This window comes from Dromiciops gliroides, chromosome 1 (genome assembly GCF_019393635.1).
Source record: "Dromiciops gliroides isolate mDroGli1 chromosome 1, mDroGli1.pri, whole genome shotgun sequence".
In the NCBI taxonomy this organism is placed as follows: domain Eukaryota; kingdom Metazoa; phylum Chordata; class Mammalia; order Microbiotheria; family Microbiotheriidae; genus Dromiciops; species Dromiciops gliroides.
The window spans coordinates 300,283,491-300,306,091 of NC_057861.1; the positions used below are offsets into that span (position 1 = coordinate 300,283,491).

The window sequence follows — 22,601 nt, forward strand, 5'->3', positions numbered from 1 at the left end:
AAGTACAGATAAAATAAAAAAAATAGATTGTTAACTAGTGACTATTTAAAAACTCATTTTAAAAGATAATTTTTAGAAACAGTTGGTCTGCTAATTTAATATGTAAATTACTAGTTAATATGTATCTTAGTTTTGAGTACATGTTAAATATTTAAAATTGATTTTCATTTTTATTCATTGTTCTGCAATGAAAAAAATATTGTCACAAGTGGTTGATTTTTACCTTTTTTTTCTTTTTAAGTGAGTAGGATTGAGACATATGCCAAAGTTCCATCACATTCAACCAAATTAATTTAAGCAAATATTAATTAAGCAATTGCCATGTGTGTTAGACATTGTTTATATAAAGAAATAATAATAATTATAAAATCCAGCCTCTAACCTCACAGAGCTTGCATTCACTTACTTAGGGAATACTACAAGTAAATAACTAAGTGAAGCTAAGATAATTTAAGTAGGAAAAGAAAACTAAAAACTCCTTCCTGTAGGAGTTGAAACTTGAGCTCAGATTTGAATAAAGTTACGTTTTCAAAGAGATTGAGGTGAGGAAGGAATGAATTTGGGGCATGAGAGACAGATTGTAAAATAATGGAGATGCTATGAAATGCAGAATTTGATGCAGAATAAATAAGGCATTTTGTCTAAAATCAAACCTAAAGTTTGAACCTAAAGTTTGAGGAGAGTAATATGAAATGAATCTGGAAAGTTAGATTGGAGAAAGACTGAGAAGGGATTTAAATGCTAAGCTAAGTTTACATTTTCAAGTATAGCTAATAGAGAGCCTATGAAGATTTCTGAGAAGGGTCTTAAAATTGTCAGGATTAGGCTTTAGGAAGATTGTTGCAGAAGAAAATCAAAGAGACTAGAATTAGAGAAACTAATAAAGAGGCTATTGTATCCCCATGAGAGGTGATGAGGACCTGAACTAACAGGGTGACTATGTGAGTGGATGAAAAGGGAGAATTTCAAGATATTTTGGGGAGATAGAATTAGCAAAACTTGGCAAATGGGCTGGATGTTGAAAGCGAGGAAGAGAAAAATATATCTACTTGTTGATGGCTCTACAAACGCCAATCTTGCCCCTAATCCACAAAACTCAACAGCACAAGTACACCAGCTAGGCCCACAACAGGGCTCTGCTTTTCCTTTAGGACAGAGGAGCAAGACACCTCTCCTCCTTTCTGACAGCAGCTTGCCATTAGGTCTCACACAACTCTAATCTCAATAGAAAAGGAAACAGATCACCACTAGCTTCAGGGAATTTTTTTTTTAGTTGATTTGGTCATGACAAACTGTCTTTGCCTGAACCACCAGAAAATAATCAGCAAGCTGAGATGGCCTGATTGGCAGAAGTGATAAATAGCAGATGAATGGGAGCCATCTGCTGGTTCTTGTAGTACCTGCTTATGTGGGAATGGAAAGTCATTGTTTCACTCTTGCCTGCTCAAGGCTTAATTGATATACAGTTGTTCTGTGACACTGGAGTGTTTAGGCGATCAGTAAGAACATGCAGCTTGAAGGGGAGAGCAAGGCACGTACCAAGCAGCACTACCTGGGCATCATCAGTGCTTGGAACACTACTTTTATTGTGTGTGTGTGTGTGTGTGTGTGTGTGTGTGTTGTGCATTTATTTAGTCATTCCCTATTTGGGTTTTGCAAATGATTTATCTCCTATTCCCAAATTTTGCTGTTTATATTTCCTAAACCTCTCTCACATCTTTCTCTTCGCTCACACAGCCACAGACCTTCCTGAAGTCCAGGCCTTCATCATCACTCACCTGGACTATTAAAAAAAAAAGATTTTATATTTAACAAACATGAATTAAAAGGAGCATTTCCATATACATAGTAGAATAGAACAAGAGGATTATACATGAAACTTCGAATGACTGTCATGTACAGCTTGCTTTCTTTTTAAATATGTAACAAATTCAACAAGTAACTTTCAAAGCTGCCTTGCTTGTCTCTGGTTCTTCCTTTTGTTCTCTCTGTCCATTAAAAAATGCTTCAATATTCCATTTTATTTTCTCTCCTGAACTATTGCAATAGCCTCCTAATTAGTCTTTCTACTTTAAGTCTCTCTCCTTTCCAATCAATTTTTCACTCAGCTGCCAAAGTGATTTTTTTTTTAAACCACAAGTCTGATTGTACCATCCCTCCACTCAATAAACTCCAGTGCCTCCTTATTACATTTAGGATCAAATATAAGGGCAACTCCTTGGCATTTAAAGCTTTTCATAATATGACCCTTTCATGCATTTCTTATCTTCTTACACTGGCCCATTTGCTGTTTCAATCAAATAATACTCCATGCCAGGGCTCCCTACTTTTTCAGTGGATGCTCTCAATGTCTTGGATGTTTTCCTTCCTTACCTCTTCTTGCTTCAAGGATTTCCTAAAATCCCACATTCTGCAGGAGGTCTTTTCCAAACCTACACCTGCTAGGGCCTTCTTCTGTGATACTATGTTTCATCAAATCTGTATGTGTATGTGTATGTATGTATATGTGTGTGTGTATATATATGTATGTATGTATATATTTGTGTGTGCATATACATATAGAAATATGCCTGGTTATTTCTAAAGGTAGTGAGTTGGCTCAGTGGATAGAGTATTGATCCTCGAGTCAGGAAGATCTGAGTTCAAATTTGGCCTTAGGTACTTAGCTGTGTGTCCCCGAACAAGTCACTTAACCCCTATTTCCCTTAGTCCCTCATCTATAAAATGGGGACACGCTGGAGAAGGAAATGGCAAACCACTATAGAATCTTTGTCAAGAAAACTATGGATAGTCCATGGGGTCATCAAGAGTCAGACACAACTAAATGACCTAAGGACAACACTGTTGTAAGAGACTTTTGGCAGCTATGTGGCATAGTGGATAGAGTGCTGGGCCTGAAATAAGGAAGACTGATCTTCCTGAGTTCAAATCTTGCCTGAGACATTTACTAGCTGTGTAACCCTGAGGAAGTTATTTCATTCTGTTTGCCTCAGTTCTTCATCTATAAAATGAGCTAGAGAAGGAAATGGCAAAGTGATCCAGTATCTTTGTTTTTTTGTTTTGTTTTTTTGTTTTTGTTGTTGTTGTTGTTTTTGCAGGGCAATGAGGGTTAAGTGACTTGCCCAGGGTCACAAAGCTAGTAAGTATCAGATGTCTGAGGCCGGTTTTATCCACTGCACCACCTAGCTGCCCCTGTGTTCCAGTATCTTTGGGAAGAAAACCCCAAAATAGAGGCATGAAGAATTGGATATCAATGAAAACCAATCAAACAACAAGTTATTTCCCTGTTATCTTGTCAATTAGAATGTGTACTCTTTGGAGAATTTTTTTTTTTTACTTTTTTTTGTATCCTCAGTTCTTGGCACAGTGTCTGGTACATAGTAAATGCTTAATAAATGCTTGCTGGGTTTATTTTTGATTCATAGTCCCTAATCATAATAGATATGTGTATATATATGTCTATATGTACATATATACTATATAGAATATAAATCAACAATCACTTATTAAGCCATTACTTTATGTCAGGCAGTAAACCGCGTGCTGGAGATACAAAGAAAAAGTATAAAATAGTTCCTGTGTATGTGTGTATATGGATGTATATGGATGTGTACACATACAAACACATGCATATCTATTATATATATGCGTGTGTGTGTGTCTCATATGAAATATTAGGGGGAAGACTGTATCTGTTCTAAGTTATTGGGAAATTTAGCTGGGGGTTGTAATATGTTGCTACTTATAAATTAGAGGCTATTGCACCAGTTTTGGCAGCAAGCATTTATTATTAAATGTTAGTAAAGAGTTGACTGCATTTAAGGCAAGCCAAAAGCCCCCAGAACCATAGAGAGTGAGTGCATGGCTCCAAAGTAGAGTTTAGAAGCCCTCCATTACCTAGATAGAGAAAATACCAGCAAGGGGTCTGGAGAAGGTGTGGCTTCACCCTAGGGTGAAGAGAGGGCAAGAGAGCATAAGCCTTCTGTGGCCCAGAGGAGAGGTGGCTCTTACACACTTCTCAAAGCTCATTGGCTAGCAATATTCAATTCTATTGGTTTATGGGACCTGAGGGTGGTCCATATCAAAATGAGCTGTACTGTTCTGAGTTGAAGGTCTGATGAAAGACAGACCCTCTACTGAGAGTTTGATTTCCATTTCTATTGTTTCTGGGCGGACTCTGAGAAACCAGCCCGAGTTCCTGAGTGGGGGGTCCTCTGTGTCCCCCCAAAACCCATTATTAATATTTTCTCACACAGGCAAATACATGCAGAAAAGTTGAAAGGTCACCTCAGAGGGGACAGAACTACCTATTGGGGAAGCGAGGAAAGGCTTCCTGCAAGAGGTGGACCTGGGGATGAGTCTAAAGGGAAACTAGAGGTCCTAAGAGTCAGCGAAAAGGGGGGAAAGCATTCCAGGAAATGGGGCAAGCCAGTGCAAAGGCATGTGGATGGGGAATTGAATATCTTGTATTAGAAATGATGGGTTGGCTGGTGATGCTCTAATGTAAATTACAAAGGGAGAAGTAAATAATTTGTAAAAGAAACTGGAGGGCAACTAGGTGGCACACTGGATAGAGCACCAACCCTGGATTCAGGAGGACCTGAGTTCAAATCCAGCCTCAGACACTTGATACTTACTAGTTGTGTAAGCCTGGGCAAGTCATTTAAACCCAATTGCCTCAAAAAAAAAAAAAAAAAGACTGGAAAAATAGAAAAGGGTGAAGAACTTTAAATGCCAAAGAGAGGGTCCTGGAGATAATAAAGAGGGAGTCATTGAAATTTATTGGTTAGAGGTGTGATATGCTTGCATAACAAGTATATTAAGTGAACATATATACATATATGAAAATGGGTCATGCTGTATAAAATATGCAGTCACTGAATATGTGTCTACATATACATGAGTGACTGACTGCCAGCTAAAGCTTATTAAAACTTTGTGGGCAAGTTGGGCTTGAAAAGCAGACAGCTTCTAAAAATCCTGTAACAAACAAATGTCTTAGCCACAGCTAAGGGATGGTTTAGCATAAGGAAAACTATTAACATAATTGATTATATCAATAACAAAAGTTTTAAAAACCATATGATCATATCAATAGAAGTATGTTGTCTTAGAGAAAGCAGTCTTTAAAAATAAAGGGTAAAACAGAAAGCAAAACAAATTCTTAAATGATTGCAAAAGAAAATCAACTCATCTCCCCTTGAGAGAGCTAGAAGATAGCTAGATGGCTCAGTGGATTGAATACAGGACCTGAAGTTAGGGAAGACCTTGAATTCAAATCCTGCCTCAGATGCTGTCTAGCTATATGACCTTGGGTAAGTTACTCAGTCTCTGTTTGTCTGTTTCCTCAACTGTAAATTGGGGATGATAATGGCACCTACCTTTCAAGGTTATTTTGAAAATTTAAAGAGATAATATTTGCAAAGCATTTTACGAACTTTAAAATGCTAGATATAAATGCTGGCTGTTGTTTACCTTCGTTCTCAGGACCATGACATTGTGGTGATGTTATGACTTGCCCTGAACTGGATTTAAGTGAGGGATGGATGTGCAAGTCACCGATATTACTCTCTCCCGTAGAACCATCTGGGTCCAGTGGCAAGATAGATGGCCCTTCATCTTTAAGGCAATTGGAGTTAAGTGACTTGCCCAGGGTCACACAGCTAGTAAGTGTCTGAGGTGAGATTTGAACTCAGATCTTCTGACTCCAGGACCAGTGCTCTATCCACTGCACCACCTAGTTGCCCGAAATATTGTCTCTTAAAAGGGAAGTAGAGGACAGGATAGTAGAAATCCCCAGGTTTGTCTCCAAACCACAGTGTGGTTTGCTCAGCTCCAGTCATGGAGCATCCTTTTCCCCTTGGGCCTTGTGGAAATTTATTTTGATTTGAGGACCCTACCTTTAGGCTGAGATTAGAAAGCCTTAGGCCCTCAGGGTCTCTTCTGTGTGGGAGGAGCTGGTGCCCCTCCCCCTCTGCTTCAGTTGAGCCAAAAAGACGATGGGCTATACAACACCCCAGGTCAGACAGCTGGGGGGAGGGAGCACTAGCTCCCTCCACCCTGAGCAGAGCTATCTGAGAGTTCCTGGGCTCGTCCAGGCCAGGCTCTGGCATAGCCTGTGCTGAGGCATGGGATGCTTGAGAATCCCCCCAGCCACAGTCACAGCCCTGACTGGCAGGTTAGCTTGGTGTGTGGGTGCAAAAAGCCCCGATATTTGAGTGGAGAAAAGAAAGATATATATAGACCTGGGGGTTAGACTAAAAGGGGAGGGGGCTACAAGGATGCAGGAGAAGGCTAAAGGACTAGGACCAACAATAGGAGGAGGACGGTGGACAAGACTCAGAGGGGGGAAGGACAAGATAGAGAGACTGGGCAGACAAGATTAGAAGTTCCAGGTACAGCTGGTGGGAAAGAGACACAGTGGAAAGAGATGCACCTTGATGCAGTCAGGTTGTACATTTTATTTCCCTGTATTCTTAACTTTAAATAGTATCTCATAAATAAACTCTGCTTTGATTATTTAGTTAAGAGGCTTTTTAATCCTTTGCTTATCAATTTTGGGAGTGGAGCAGTATAATGGAACTTTATAAATACCCCATGCTAAGTTAATAGCAGCCAGATAGCCAGTTAGTTAAAAGTCCCCAGATTATTCTTTCAGTCAGATTAGCCCCCCAAATTAGTCCTAGTCATTTAAAATATTTCTATAGCCTCTCAGATGCAGGCTGTGATCCTGGCCAAGCAAAGCCAGTGTTAATCGCTGCTGTTGTGGTGGCACCTGCAGCTGTTCTTTAGCTCAGAGTTTTCTCACACTTGTCACATTTTTAAAAAATTCATAATCTTATTATTTAAAAACCTTTTCCTCAAAACATATTATTCATACTAGCATTGTGACCCTAGGCAAGTCATTTAACCTCCATTTGCCTCAGTTTCTTCAAATGTAAAGTGAGAATAATTACAGCACTTACTCTCAGGGTTGTGATGAAGATCAAATAAGATATTTTTGTAAAGTGCTTAGCACAGTGCCTGGCACAAAGAAGGCATTATATAAATGATTATTCCTTTCCCTTTCCTCTTTTATATTGTAATAGAAGTCTTTTCAATTTTGACTTATCTCCTTGACCATAGTCTGACAAATTTCTTGTCATGACTTGGATTCTCTTGGCGTATCACACTCATATTCTTTTACTATAATGCGGAATAAATGCCAGATTAAAACAAACAAAACAAAAACCTGGCATTCAATGTCTCTCTCTCAACTATATAATACACGCACATACTTATATATGTATATACATATATATACATACATGTACAAAATCATATACATATGATTAAGAATAGACTTAAGTCCAATTCCAAGTCTTTTTTTTTTGCTTGTTCATATTCAGTTATACATGTATGATTATTTCCAACCTGGCCGTGTAGCTATGATATATTCCTTTTCTGCTTACTCGTATTTTAAATAACTCTCTTTGCATTTTGGCTTTAAACTTTTATCTCAAATCCCATTAATATGTTTTTTATAGTTCAATCTATTTAGGCCCCTGTTAATACAGTATCAGTTTAGAGGAAATTAATGATGCCATTTTCTAGATTAGCTAGACATTTCCATTTTGGTTAAGAACTTAATATATAGCCAGACTTTGTTGTTGAAAAATTGGTATTATCACTCCTTTTAATCATATTACTTTTGGTTCATTTTAAAAGTATTATTAGGGAAAATAAGTGTCACAGTTCACAGATCTCAACTCAAAGAGTTGTAGGCTTAAGGCCATCTGAATGTGTTTTGAGTCCAGATATTGAGTGTCATCTTTGAGTAACAGCAAGGAAGCCAATGTCACTGTATCCCAGAGGATGGGGGTGGAGATAAGGCATAAGAAACAGGAAAGGTAGTAAGAAGTCAGGTTATGAAGGGCTTTAAAAACCCAACAGGATTTTATATTTCGCCCCGGAGTTAATAGGGAACCATTATGATATTACTGGGTAGAAGAGAGACAGTTTAGACTCACACTTTAGGAAGATCAGTTTGACCCTCAAGTGTAATAGGGAAATTTGGAAGAGGGAAGGTTTTCTGGGGAAAACATAATGAGATCAGTTTGGGACATTTTTAGTTTGAGATATCTATGAAACATCCAGTTTGAGATGTTTAATAGGCAGTTGGAGTTGTGAGACTGAAGGTTGGGAAATAAATTAGAGCTGCTCAAGTAGATTTGAAATTTATCTATATAAGAGATTCTAATTGAAGTCATGGGAGCTGACAAGATCACCAAGGCGGCCCAGGGCAGAATCTTGAAGGGACCTCTATGGTTAGTGGTTGTGACATAGATAAAGATAGAGCAAAGAAGACAGAGAAGAAGTACTCAGATAAGTAGGAGGAGAACCAGGAGAGATCAGTGTCAGGAAAACCTAGAAAGAAAAGAATATCAAGAAGAGTATGTCAAAGGTTAGAGAGAGGTCAAGAAAGATGAGGATTGAGAACAGGTCAGTAGATTTCATAATCAATAGATAGTAACTTTGGAGAGAGCAGTTTTAGTTGAATAATGAGGTCAAAAAGACCGAAAAGAATTAAGAGTGACAGGAGAGTAAATGGAAGGTACTGTTATAGAAGGCCTTCTTAACTCATTCAGCCATAAAATTGGGGAGAGATATATGTTGATGGCCACCAAAGCTGGACAGATCAAATGAGGATTTTTTTGAACATGTGGGAGACATGAGCATCTTTATGGGTAACAGGGAAACAGCCAGCCGACGGAAAGATTAAAGATTGCCGAGAGCATAAAGATGATAAAGGGGGCAATCTGTTGCAGAAGAAAGAATGGAATCAGATAACTTGTACATTCAGGGGGGGTTGTCATAAAAAAGAAAAGAGCCACTTTGTATGAAATGAGAGAAGAAAGATTATGGATGAAGGCATGTGAATGAAGTAAGGAAGGGAGAATAAGGTATGTTTGGGGAGTAGCTTCAAATTTTTCAATGAAGTAGGATGCAGATTTCTTAGCTGGGAGTTTGTGGGGAGAGAGAGATATGGTAGGTCTGTGGAAGATAATTTACTGAGTGGAATACTGAGTCAGGGAAGTGTAAATAGATTACCTTGCTGCAGTAACAGCCAAGTTGAGATTATGCCACATATCCTTGAAGTGGGCCCAGTCAATATGGTTTTGTGATTTTTCTCCAGCTTCATTAAGAAGTACAAGTAGGATTAAAGGCAGTTGTGGGAGTAACCCAAATTTGGAGTTTGGTAACACAAAATTTTCAATAAGATAAAGGGGCAAGGGGCAGCTAGGTGGCGCAGTGGATGAAGCACTGGCCCTGGATTCAGGAGGACCTGAGTTCAAATCCGGCCTCAGACACTTGACACTTACTAGCTGTGTGACCCTGGGCAAGTCACTTAACCCCAATTGCCTCACTAAAAAAAAAAAAAAGATAAAGGGGCAAGAGAATCAAGAGAAGAGGGTAGTACAGAATTAAACTAGTTTACTGAGCTATTAAAATAGGTGAGGGAAGATGATGTAGCCAGTGCAGACGTGGGAAACTAATAAGCATGAAAGGGATTGATGGTTGTGGGAAGAGGACAAAGAACAGAGTTTGGAGTTGCAAGACAAATGGAAGAGGTATAATGTTAACAAATTATAAGATAAAAAGGATTTCAGAGTTCATGTGGAATACTTGTTGGTGATGGCAAGATCAAGGGTATGATCATATCTGTGTATAGCTGTGGTAGGGGTGGAGGAGTAGGTCATGGGAAATGAATTAATTTGAAGAACTGAAAAGTTAGAGGAATTGACTACTTATTGGGGAAGCTAGGTGACACAGTGAATAGAGCACCAGGGCTGGAGTCAGAAATACTCATCTTCATGAGTTTAAATCTGGCACCAGAAACTTACTAACTGTGTAACTCTGGGCTAGTCACTTAACCCTGTTTGCCTCAGTTTCCTCATCTATAAAATAGTTGGAAAAGAAAATCGCAAATCACTCTAGTATCTTTGCCAAGAAAACCCCAAATGCAATCACAAAGAGTTAGACATGACTGAAACAACTGAACAACAAAAATGTTATTAGATGTTTATTACGATTATGGGTACTATTTGTAGTCATGAAATAAAAATGAAGTAAGCTAATGAGCAATTGAAAAATTGATGCCATAATTTTATAATTATAACTGTGTAATCATTACCATATGGGTTGCCAATATAGATGACTTGTAGTAGAGATGACATGGTAGGACTTAAACCTGTTTTATGTAGGTAGGGCTGATTTTCCTGTGAGGAAATGCAGAGACCATTCTCATGATTATCAGTGGACTAGCTTCCTTGTAGCCTGTTGATCAGATTTTTCCAGGACTGGTCTCTAACCTATGTATGGATGGAGCCACAAAGAATAGGTCAGAAGCAGGTGAGTCAGGAATTATAGAGAAAGTTTATTTTCTAAGTGAGAAAAAAGGCTTGCAAGCAAGGAGGAGCTAGAGACACATGTGCCAGGCCCCACCCCTAGTGGGGAGGCCTAAAGTATTGAGGAGAGATCTCAAACTTATACTAGTGGCTACCTTGTCAATTGCAGTCCTAACAATGAGGGAACATTAAACATGTACAAGTTTGATTCATTGTAGAACGTTCCAACTTTGTCCAGTGTTTGTCTTTGATCAGATAACACCTGGTGAATTGTGTGACCAGTCCGGAGGGTGAGATCATCCAAAGGGTGATCACAAAGGATTGTTGTCCTGCCAAGTTCAGGCACAGCTTGCTTGCTGGCCCTTAGCTCTGAAAAACAGGGGATCTAAGTTTGACTTTTTCAAGGCTGAACCACAGAAGGCCTAGCCTATTTGGAGTTGGCTTAGTAAAAATTCCCGTGCCCTATTGGGGCCCCATTCCTGACCAAATATGGCAATTGCTAAGGTGAATGTGAAGATGGAAGGGAAAGTAATGTTTACCTGAATTTGTCTTTCTTAATCTTAAAAAAAATTGTTTTTTATTGGTTCTTTATAGTCCATCAATGTTTCATGGCATTTGCATCCTGAGCCTGAATCACTTGACTGACCTAAGTTAGACCTGGACTAGAATAGATTAATTTAAATTCTACATTTACTAGCTGCAAGTTTTGTGGAACTCTGTCACTCTTTGGAGCTACAGAATGCTTATCTCTAAAATAAAGACAATAAAACTCCCACTACCCATCTCATAAAATTGATGGGAAAGGGGCTCCATAAACCTTAAAATGAGTTATTCATGTATATGTGAAAGTGTCACTAGATTTATATTTAAATGCATGATGATGTGTAGGATAGTCAAGAATTGAAAGGCAATTCAGCGGGTGGGAATCTTTTTTTTGATTTCAGCACTGGGAATATAGAAGGGAAATGTTTACCCATTATTTTCTATCTTATTTGGATAACTGAGAAAGTACAAAGCAGTACTCCAGATAGTGTTATGGCAGTAGTTATTTGACTATATTGTTGGATGTGAAGGAAGGAAACTTTTACTTATTCAGCAAAATGAAATATCTGCCACTGAGTGTTCATTCATTCAGTAAAAAGCTATCGAACTTTTATAACGAACAAGAATACTTCTATACCATATTCTTTGAGCGATCTGAGATGAGTGTGACATATTATGTATCCTTGATGGAGTTTATAATCTAATACAGAATTTTTTATATATGCACATGCATGCATATATGTATGTATATATACACGCACATATATGTATATACAGGGCAAATGTATAACTATATAAACATACATGTGTATACATACCTATATGTGCATATATAATAATAGTAAAATAAGACATGAAAAGTTGCATTTTAATAGTATGAACTAGGTTATATAAATTATGGAAATAAGGTACTACTGATTTATTATGAAGAGTATAAAAAGGCACACAAGATTATTAATAATATCGATGAATTGTTATTAAAAATAATTGAGGGGCAGCTAGGTGGCGGGGTGGATAGAGCACTGGCCCTGGATTCAGGAGAACCTGAGTTCAAAAATGGCCTCAGACACTTAACACTTACTAGCTGTGTGACCCTGGGCAAGTCACCTAACCCTAATTTCCTCAACAAAAGAAAAAATAATAATAATAATAAAATAATTGAAGGAAGGTATGCAATTTTTTTCACCTGATTTTCTCAGAAGCTATCACCTTGTGCTCAATGGGGAGAAAAAGGCTGTATATTTTTCTGTGTGTGCTTTTACAACATTAAATTTTTATTTGTTTGATTGGAGCCAGTATTCTGAGATGATATTTCTTCTTAGAATGCTCAGGCAAGAATTGGCCAGATCTGAGCATATAGCTGTAGGAAGCACTTAGAAAGCTAATGGGAGTAATTAGAATTAAAGATTAGACTGCAGTAATCCTACTCAGCAACTGTACGTACCCCTGATCATAGAATATGCTAACAATTTAAAGAGTGTTACCCATTCCCAAAGAATAACACTTGCTATAGTGTGTGTATGTGTGTGTGCATAGATACACATACACATATAGAGAGATTGATAGAGATCTATATCTAGACTTACATATACACATGTATATACATATAAATATATGCATCTATGTATAAGTATACATGCATGTGTATATAATATGCATTATGTACATATTTATTACACATATGTACATGCACACATACATATATCTATATCTATCTATCTTGGATATACCCCTTGATTTTTCAGCATCCACACATCATTATTGACACTATCAAAAGTTTTCTCCACTTTTACCATGTTATGTGGCGGTCTTTTTCTCAATATAGAAAGCTCAGGTATATATCCTATATGTTCTCAGAGTTATATATCCTTATTTAAGAGCTGAAAAGATCCATAGATATCATTTAGTTCAACTTAATACACAGAGCAAAAAAAAAAAGGAAAAAGAAAAACAGGTCCTGAAAGGTCATGGCATTGTGGAATGAGCAATTGTGAGTTCATCTCCTTGACAGAGATGGAGGAATCTTGATGCACAACAATACTGCTACTTTCTCTGTCCTTCAACTCCTATGTTGGTATAGGCTCAGAAGAAAGGATTATAAAATCCAGTCTTTTGATGTTGAGATCTAGAGACAGTTGAAGATTGTACCCAAAGAACTTGCTGGTATAGATTTGGAGAAAGTGGCCATTGTGGTTGTGGACCAATGGCTAAAAGATTGCATGTTCAGCCAGGAAGCTGGATGCATATACCATACCATCATTCAGGCAGAGAAGAAGGAAGCTTGTCCAGAGTGTATTCCAGTGTGATTGTGATTTCTTTAGTCAGCTATAGCTTGAGTGCCAAGCACTTGAGAAGCTCCAAGACTGTCAGTCTGTCTGCTACATCAACTTCATCTGTAATATTGTTGACTACCTGAGAGTGAACAACGTCCCTGTGAGGGCATTGGTAATCTCTATGCATGACTGCCAGTTTTTGATTGGCACAGGCGAGAAGACTGAATAGCAAGGAGGAGGTGGGCTGATTAATTTCGGAACTGCACTGCATCAAAGAGCAACTAGTAAAAATGAATGAGCAGCTGATGAATGAACTATTTGTTCTTTTGCATATGGCAGCTAAGTGGTACAGTGGATAGAGTGCTGGGCCTGGAGTCAGGAAGACTCTTCTTCTGCAGTTCAAATCTTGCCTCTGACACAAGTTCTATGACCTAGAACAAGTAATTAACCCTCTTTGCCTTAGATATGGGGGAATCAGAATCATATCTCTAAAATGGGGCCAAGAAATACCTGTATGAAATGGAGGATCCCAAAGATTAAATCCTTTTTTTCGGGTAAAGAGGCCTAAGATTCCAAGGAACAAGTAACACTAGAAACAGAGTTACTGCTTTTTATAATGTTTGTAAAAAACTACTTTTAATTTTTTTTTTTATCCAGAAATTTTGAGTTGCTACACTGTCCGCTATTGAACAAAATATTGATTCACTGTGGAAACTCTGTGTGTGTGTGTGTGTGTGTGTGTGTGTGTGTGTGTGTATGTGTGTGTGATTCCTTATATATTAGTTTGAACATTTTCTGAGAAACCTTTTTTTTTTAATGGGAAAAAGAATACTGCCTCAAGAGTCAGAAGTCTTGGATTAAAATCCTGCCTCTGAAGCTAGGTGGCACAGTAGATAGAGTGCTGGGCCTGAAGTTAGGAACACTCATCTTCCTGAGTTCAAATTTGGCCTTAGACACTTACTAGCTGTGTGACTCTGGGCAGGTCATTTAACTCTGCCTCATTTTCATCACATGTAAAATGAGCTGGAGATAAAAGCTGCAACCACTCTAGTATCTTTGCCAAGATGACTCTAAATGGGGTTATAAAGAGTCAGACATGGCAACAATGAGTCAACAACAACTCTGATGCTTACTACCTATGTTACCCTGGACAAGTCACATTATCTTCCTGGACCTGTTTTCCCATCTGTAGAATAACAAGGTTGTTGAACAAGATTCAACTATAGGTCAATAATCCTGTGGTCCTTAGTATTGTGCACAGTCACACAGCCAGTATGTGTCAGAGATGTGATTTATCTTGTCTTCTGTCTCTAAGAGTACACAGACTGCTCTTCATGTCACAGTGCAAATTCTCTGATACTAAATGTCTTATTTTTGTAGATTTGAATCGTTCATGCCCATCCAGTCACGTTGTTATAGCAGAAAAAAGAAAATTCTTCTTTTAACTTCCTCTATCTACTGTCCTTTTAGCCTTCATCCAACTCCTTTCTACAGACTAACATTTTCCTGAATATTATGTCCATTTTAGGCAGAAGTTCACCTGTTCGGTTAATCATTTTCTCATTTACCCTTTACACTTTCTTTAAAAAGTGTAATTGGAGCCTGAGGTGTGGTAAGAGCCGCACCCCCCAGGAACTACCCAGATGTACTTCTTCACCACTGTTGCCATGCTTAAAACATGGCTGTATGTTAAGTTTCATTCTCCTATAATAGAATTCTAGGTAACTGCATGATGTGGTAGTGTAAAGGAAAAGTGAATTCAGCATTGCTAAAAAGGTTTTCTTTTCCTTGCAAATGTTTGTTAGCGTAATGGGGTCTGACAATTGGACTACTTTGAGATGAGGGATCCTTTAAATGCCATTAGTTCCTGTATTTCAAATCTTTTCTGCCTGGTACTGTCCTAATTTTCTTGTTGAATATTTTCCTCTGCAGTCTTCTAGAATTAATACAGTAGTGCATACACTAAATTTGCTGTCCCCTTCCACATGTCTAGCTAATATTCTAAGGAAAATGAGATTCACTTTCTCCAATTGCTTTTTTTAGAGGGTGCCAGAGCTTTAGTACATGTGAAGGATTTTGAATTTCTATTAGTTTACTGTGACCTTAATAGATTTATTAGTTATTGTATAAATTTAATGTAGTTATGATTTTAAAAATATCATTATATTTGTCCTCTTCATGGATATTGAGGACAATGAATTATTTTATGTGACTTTGCATTGTTTTTTATTATTTATTGAGTTCTAAAATATGCTTTGGGTGGTAATGGATATTAAAAAATAGGTTAACATACTCTTTGGCTTGTCAATATATTCAGTTGGATCCAACAAGCATTGGTTAGGAACCTACTGTGGTAAAATATGAAAGTTTTTAACAGTCGGTTAGGATAACTGAAAGACGCCAGTTTTTCAAGGACCACCCTTTTGGGGAGGAGATGAACAGTCCGCCTGCTGCGCATGTCAGACTGCCTGCCGGGCTCTTGACTTCCGGGGTGGAGAGAACGGAAGTAAGCCTTTTTGCCTGCTTGGCGGGACTCCTGATGGCGCGGCATGACGGTCTCTCTCTCTCTCCAAAGGTGGCCTTTTCGGTTTGGTGAGTTTTTATAAGGAATATAGACTAAGCCTAGATTTAAGACGATTTGTATTGTATTTCTATTTTCCTATCCTTCTAATCAACAACACCTTATATACAATAAAGGCTCTATCTAGAAAACCAGAAGCTTCTTCCATTTACTAGTCTGGGAGATAAATTAAGGGAAAAGTTAAGTAGGGGAGATTTATGATCTAATATCCAATTTTAATCTCACACTACTATGTACAAGGTATTTTGATGGGCACCAGGGATACAAAGATAAAAACCTGATACCCCCCAAATAACTTAAACCAGAATACTAAATGCAATAAAGCAATATTTTTTGGCATTTAAAAATTGATTTAATGGTCAAAGAGTGAGGATTGGGATAAAAGGAGCATCCAGAGCTCTCTTCTCCTGAATTAGTAAAACACATGTAAACCATCCTGACATATTTAAGCAAGAGGATCATGAGAAACAATAATTCCAAAAGAGGTAAAGCCTCTAAAGGGGGATAGTTTGTGTTTTAGCAGATGAGACGGTAGGTCACTTTTTTTTTCTTACTTTATCCAACCTGGAAGATCTGCAGTAGTTATTCAAACATAGTCTTCTGGGAACTAACAGGATTTCTCTACTGACTCTCTAGTGATTAGTATGATGCATGAAAAAGGTTTCTCACAAAACTTTTCCTCATTTATTACAATTAATTTGAAAATGTCCTACTGTGTAGTTGAACTACAGAATATTCAGCTTCATGAAGACATTATAAGGCAGTAAATCAACAATCTTGACTTCATTTTATTTTATTTTATTTTACTTTTTGTACAGGCAGTGAGGGGTTAAGTGACTTGCCCAGGGTCATACAGCTAGTCAGTGTCAAGTGTTTGAGGCTGGATTTGAACTCAGGTCCTCCTAAATCCAGGGCTGGTGCTTTATCTTATCTAGCTGCCCCTTGACTTCATTTTAAATAAATTAATTGCTTCTACTTTGCCAAGAATGGTAGTCTAGTAAGGGTGAGCCTGTTGGAATTATTGATACCTGCACAACCAGAAGAGAAAGTGGCTCAGAAGATGCTGTCCAAGATGTTGTCTTTGTGGTATAGATTTATTGTAGTCAAATACTTTCTTGCCCCAGAGCTCATACAGCTCAGTAGAAACCAAGTCTTCTTATATTTATTAAGCACTTAATATATGCCAGGCACTGTTGGGGATATGAAGTAAGGCAAGGATAATCCTTGCCCTCTGGGAATTTACATTCTAATGGAAAAGAGACCATCTGTACAATTGTGGAAATAACAAGATACATGCAGGGTCTTTGGTGGTAATCTTCAATTCAGTAGCAGGGAGAGAGAGAGAACTGGGGAAGTGTTCTTGTAGAATGTAGGATTGAGTTGAGTCTTGAAGCAAACCAGGAAATTCTGGAGGGAGAGACAAAAATGGGCTAGGGAAAGAACATTTCTGGTATGGTGGAAAGGCACAGATTGAGATGGAAGATAATTTTGAGAAACAGAAAAGCAGCCAGGGTTGCTGGATCATATAATATGGGGTATGGAGTTAAGTGTAAGAACAGAAGAATTGTAGGAATGGGTCAGGTGATGGAAGCCAAACAAAATTTTATATTTGATCCTGGATTGATTGTTGAGCAGAAGGAAGGACATGATCAGACCTGTATTTTTTTTTTTTTTGGCGAGGCAATTGGGGTTAAGTGACTTGCCAGGGTCACATAGTTAGTAAGTGTCAAGGGTCTGAGTCCGGATTTGAACTCAGGTCCTCTTGAATTCAGGGCCGTTGCTCTATCCACTGCACCACCTAGCTGCCCCCAGACCTGTATTTTAAGAAGATTACTCAGTGGTAGATGGAGACTACAAGAACCAGCTCTGAGTATTTCTTACCCATAGGACAACACTGATAGCATGGAGGAATACATCTACAAAAAATGGAAAGATACTCAAGGAAACTCCAATGCCTTTTCTGATATACCATGCTGCTTTTAATCCCTGTGTTCTGGGATTTGTTCTTGAACAGAGTGGCAGCCTGGGGCAATCCATATTGACATTTGTCTTACCACTGGACTTCAATGACTCTGGAAGACAGAGTAAGGCTGATGACTTTATGCAACTCTGCCTCGCCGAGTCAGGGCATCACCCCATGATGTCATTGTCCTCTTTGAAAACAAAGGACAAACAATAACAACAACAAACAACATCTCCCTCAGTATTCTCAACCACAAAATGAAGATAATAACAACACCTACCTCTAAGAGTTGTTTTGAGAATAAAAATGAGAAAAAATTTACACAGCACAACACAGTGCCTGACAATAGTTGTCATTGTTCAGTCTTATTTGATTCTTCATGACCCCATTTGCAATTTTCTTGGCAAATATATTGGTGTGGTTTGTCATCTGTTTCTCTGGCTCATTTTATAGATGAGGAGGTGAGTAAAATACATTTAAGTGACTTACCCAGGATCACATGGCTAAGTAAGTGTCTGAGGACAGCTTTGAACTTCCTGACTCTGCCCCTGACAATAGAGGGCACTATATAAACACTTATTCCCTTCCAAACTCCAAAGCTTGTGCTCTTCCATTACGTGAAAGATACACAAAAAATAAATCAGAAAAATATTTAAAAGCTTCTTCAATTAAACTTTAACATTTTTTTTTTAACGGGGCAAGAAGGCTTAAGTGACTTGCCCAGGGTCACACACCTAGTGTCAAGTGTCTTAAAACTGGATTTGAACTCAGGTCTTCCTGAATCCAGGGCTGGTGCTTTATCCACTATGCCACCTAGCTGCCCCTCAATTAAACATTTTTAAAGATACATATGTATTCACAATTAGAAAAAATATTTATTCTGGTTTTAGATGATATTGTGAAAGATGAAATATTTTTCTCCATTCACTATCCAGAGGATCAGTTAATATGTTTATATTCTCTAATTATTTGAATATATAACCTTTTAGCATTCATAATTTCCAGGAAATCATAGTATTCAAGAGCAGTACAGGAGCTATGAATTACTTTTTAAACATGCTTTACATTTCAGTTTATATAAACTTAACAGAAGTTAATAAGAACAGATATACAATGCAAATTATTTATATAATCCAGAGAGTCTCATAGCGCTTTAAGTATCACATGTCTAAAATAAAGACATTTATATTTCATTTTATGTCATATCTTCTTACATTCAATACCCTTTGTTGTGCTTGTAGGATATAGGTCAGTGTAGTGCTAAGTGTGTAGTCTTTTATACTTTTATTTTCCTTGTCAAAATAGTTTAAAAGACTTTAAAACTTTCTTTAAAATGACTATTTTACTTGTGGTTAAAAGATGTTTTAAACTGCGTTTACAGTTTTTCTTGTACTGTAATTTCCAATACACAACTGAACCAAGCTTTTATTTAAGTTTACGTTCTTTTTTATTCAGTTGTTTAAGCAAAATTTAAAGCTATCAGAAACAAATAAATAAGTTTTTTTTTTTAACATTGACCATAGGTTTTTGCTAAGTATATTTATTAGAATGCCCCAAGCTGTTTCTATTCAAGTTATCACCTTCACATCCTGAAGTAGTTTCTCCCAAAACTTATTTATATTAGGCCATCCTTGTCAGGTCATCATTTTTCTCCCTATAATCTCCTATTAAGAGTAGTAAAGGTTGGCATAATCTTCATGCCCTAGTGCACTCTCAGAAAATTTTCCTCTATTGTGATGGAGTTTCATGTACTTAGGACTTCGGAGATCTTGTCTCCAGGCTCTTCCATATCAGTGTCCTTGTCTTCTTGTCAATCCCTTTCATTTCTGCTTGAGACTGATTTTTGTTCCTCTGTTCCTTTGGATTCAACATATCCTTTTCTCTCCTTTTTATTTCCTCCACTTGATCTTGACCTCTCATTGATGACTGAGCACTAGTTTCTTTCAGCATTATCTGCCTAGTCCCAGTTTCATCCAGGGCTGTTTGTATTAATCCCATACTGCCTGCTGCTCATCAACTGGGATATGGTACTATCTCTCACATATAAAAGGCACCATTATCTTTAAAACCTCTCCAGCAATTGACAGAGATGAAGGATTTTATACGGGATTGCTCTTCTCTATTATTCTTCTCTACCACTGACCTGGCAACTTAAAAACTAATACTTTCACATTCAAGGATGTGGCCATTGGACCAAATGGCTATTACAGTGTTTTCATTTAGTGCATGGCCACTAGATCTTTATCCTTCTGTGATATGTTTATACAAAACTTTTCCTACTATTACTCTTTTAAGCATATATATGTGTGTGTGTGTGTGTGTGTGTGTATAAATGTGCATATATATGTATGTGTGTGTGTGTATAAATGTGCATATATATGTATGTGTGTGTTTGTATCTCTCTCTTTCTCCCTATCTCTATCTCTGTTGTCTCTATCTCTATCTCGATAACATAGCTAAGGGGCACACAAGCCTATCAGGTGTAAGTTTTTAAAATTCAAAAGAACTTTTTGGTAACTACAGATTTCTAATTGGTCATCATGAAGTACCTGACTTCTTGCCACCCCTCCTCCAACTACCCCTTGTTTAGGGAATAGTACAAGGCTCTGTTACTTCATGAGCATTGGGAACTCCTGGATGAGGACATTCTTTCTTCATTTATAAGACAGTACATTCTTTTTTTTTTAATGAGGCAATTGGGGTTAAGTGACTTGCCCAAGGTCACACAGCTAGTAAGTGTCAAGTGTCTGAGGTTGGATTTGAACTCAGGTCCTTCTGACTCCAGGGCCGGTGCTCTATCCACTGTGCCACCTAGCTGCCCCAGACAGTACATTCTTTATGATTTAGAGAGTTGCAAAGAGCAGTTATATGACTGGATCAGGGTGACACAGTTTGTTCCAGAGGCAAGTGAAATCCAGCTCCAAGGTCAATTCTTTATCTACTACTTATAAAATAATACTTATAAGTATTTGAACCATAGTATATGAATGATTTTCACCCCACCATTTATTTCTTTTATACAATTTCTAATTCTTTTTAAGAAGGCAAGGGAATAAATAACTCTCCTGAATGTTGAAAGCTTGGGAATTTTTATCTGATTAGAAGTTCCATGAGGGCAGGCAGGACTTTGTATAACTTTGTTATCTTGTCTAGTGCCTGATGGAATTAGCTCCACATAGTAGATACCTTATAAAATTTTTTAGATTGAATAAATTTATTTCTGTCCCTAGAAGGTTGACAATGGTGACTTTTTTGATGTAAATTTGTTTCTTTATCTGACCCTTATCTAGTACCTTCCATCTCCTGCTGGGTGTAGCTTGTTCCCTGAGGAAAAGATGCTAAGGATGGAGCATCTTCCATCTGCCCCAAAACAGCCCTTTTCATCTGCCCTGGCACAAACCATCTTCCACCTCCTAATTCCATCCCAAACTCAACAGCTGGGGTGTGAAGAAACACAGGTGCAAAGAAAAGCAATTCTCCCTTTGGCTTCAGGCCTCTCAACTGCTGCATCTGTCTTTTGAGAGTAAAAGGGTGCCGCCATCACTCAATGATGAACATTCTCACACCTGATTATTGCCTTCATCTCCCAGTGACTCTGAACTCTTGTAGACCATCATCCAAACCCCATTTCATACTCCCTACCAGCTAATTCTTAATTCCCTTAATTCCCATCCCTCTCTACCCTTTCAGCCGGGCCTTACACTATATCCTCTGGAATTCCTGAGTTCCATAGCCAACATGCTTCCTTTCATCCTGTCTCTCTGACTCCTTCCATCTACTAGTTGTTACTGAAACCTTGCTCCCCCATGATGCCATAGTCTTTAGCTACCCTTTCTAGTATTACCTGCACCTTCACTCATTCTCCTCAGCTCACTGGTGAAGGCAGGGGTTTTTGGAATATTCCTTATTTCTTTTTCCATGTTCTCCCCCTTCTTCTGTCCCTCAGTATCCTCTCTTCCTCTGAGGTTCATTCTATTCAAACCTATCACCCAATCAAATCCTGGTAGCTGGTGTCAACAGACCCCAAAATCACTCTCCTCCCTTCCTCAGTGGGTTTGCTACCCAGGTCAAAATACTTCTCTTCTCCCCAGCTCCTGTCCTTATACTAGGGCACATAAACATGTGTAATGCTTTTTCCTCAAATACCCTAACCACTCAGTTCTTCAGCCTACTTACTTCCCATAAGCTACTCCCCTACAATACATCATCTATGATGTCACTGGTCCTCTGAAAATAAAGGACAAACAATAACAACAAAGGTTTGGACAACTCCTGACCCAGTACAACCCTGGGTATATATTTGAAAGGTTCTTCTCCTGCAAGGCAGAGGTGGGCAGGAGGAGCCTAAGGATGGAACCCAGTTGCTCTCCTTTTTCTCCTAATGATTGATTCTCTTTCTCATGTACAGATCTGTGTTCTCTCTACATGTAGATTCTTCCTCAATCTGGTCTGATGTGGTTTGAAATTTTCTGGAATAGTGGTCTCAAACTCAAATAGAAACAAGGGCTACTGCACCCTAGATAAGATTCTTTTGGGGCTGCATATTGACTTTAAAAAATACATATTGACATTATCTAGATCTTATTGCATTATATTTGTTTGTTAAATATTGCCCAATTAAATTTTGATAGGGTCCTGCATACATTTCTGAGTGAAACCTCTGTTGTAGATAATCTCTGGAGTGTCATCATAAGTATTCTCATAGAATCTAAATATTATTCTGTGCAAAATCACTTCCATTTTCTCCAGTGCTCATCATAGACTTCTAAATTGATCACATTGGAATGCCTTTGTTTGATTTGATTCAACCAAGATTTATTCTCACTAGGTTCAAACCAGGGCATAACATTTTA

The 22,601-nt window shown here is 38.0% G+C and overlaps 1 protein-coding gene and 1 pseudogene across 14 annotated transcripts in view; both read left to right on the forward strand.

Annotated features, from left to right (window-relative positions):
- RALYL (RALY RNA binding protein like) overlaps positions 1-22,601 on the forward strand; it is an 820,624-nt gene that overhangs the window by 61,223 nt on the left and 736,800 nt on the right. The window lies entirely within an intron of this gene.
- Positions 12,959-18,996, forward strand: LOC122748662 (annotated as a pseudogene).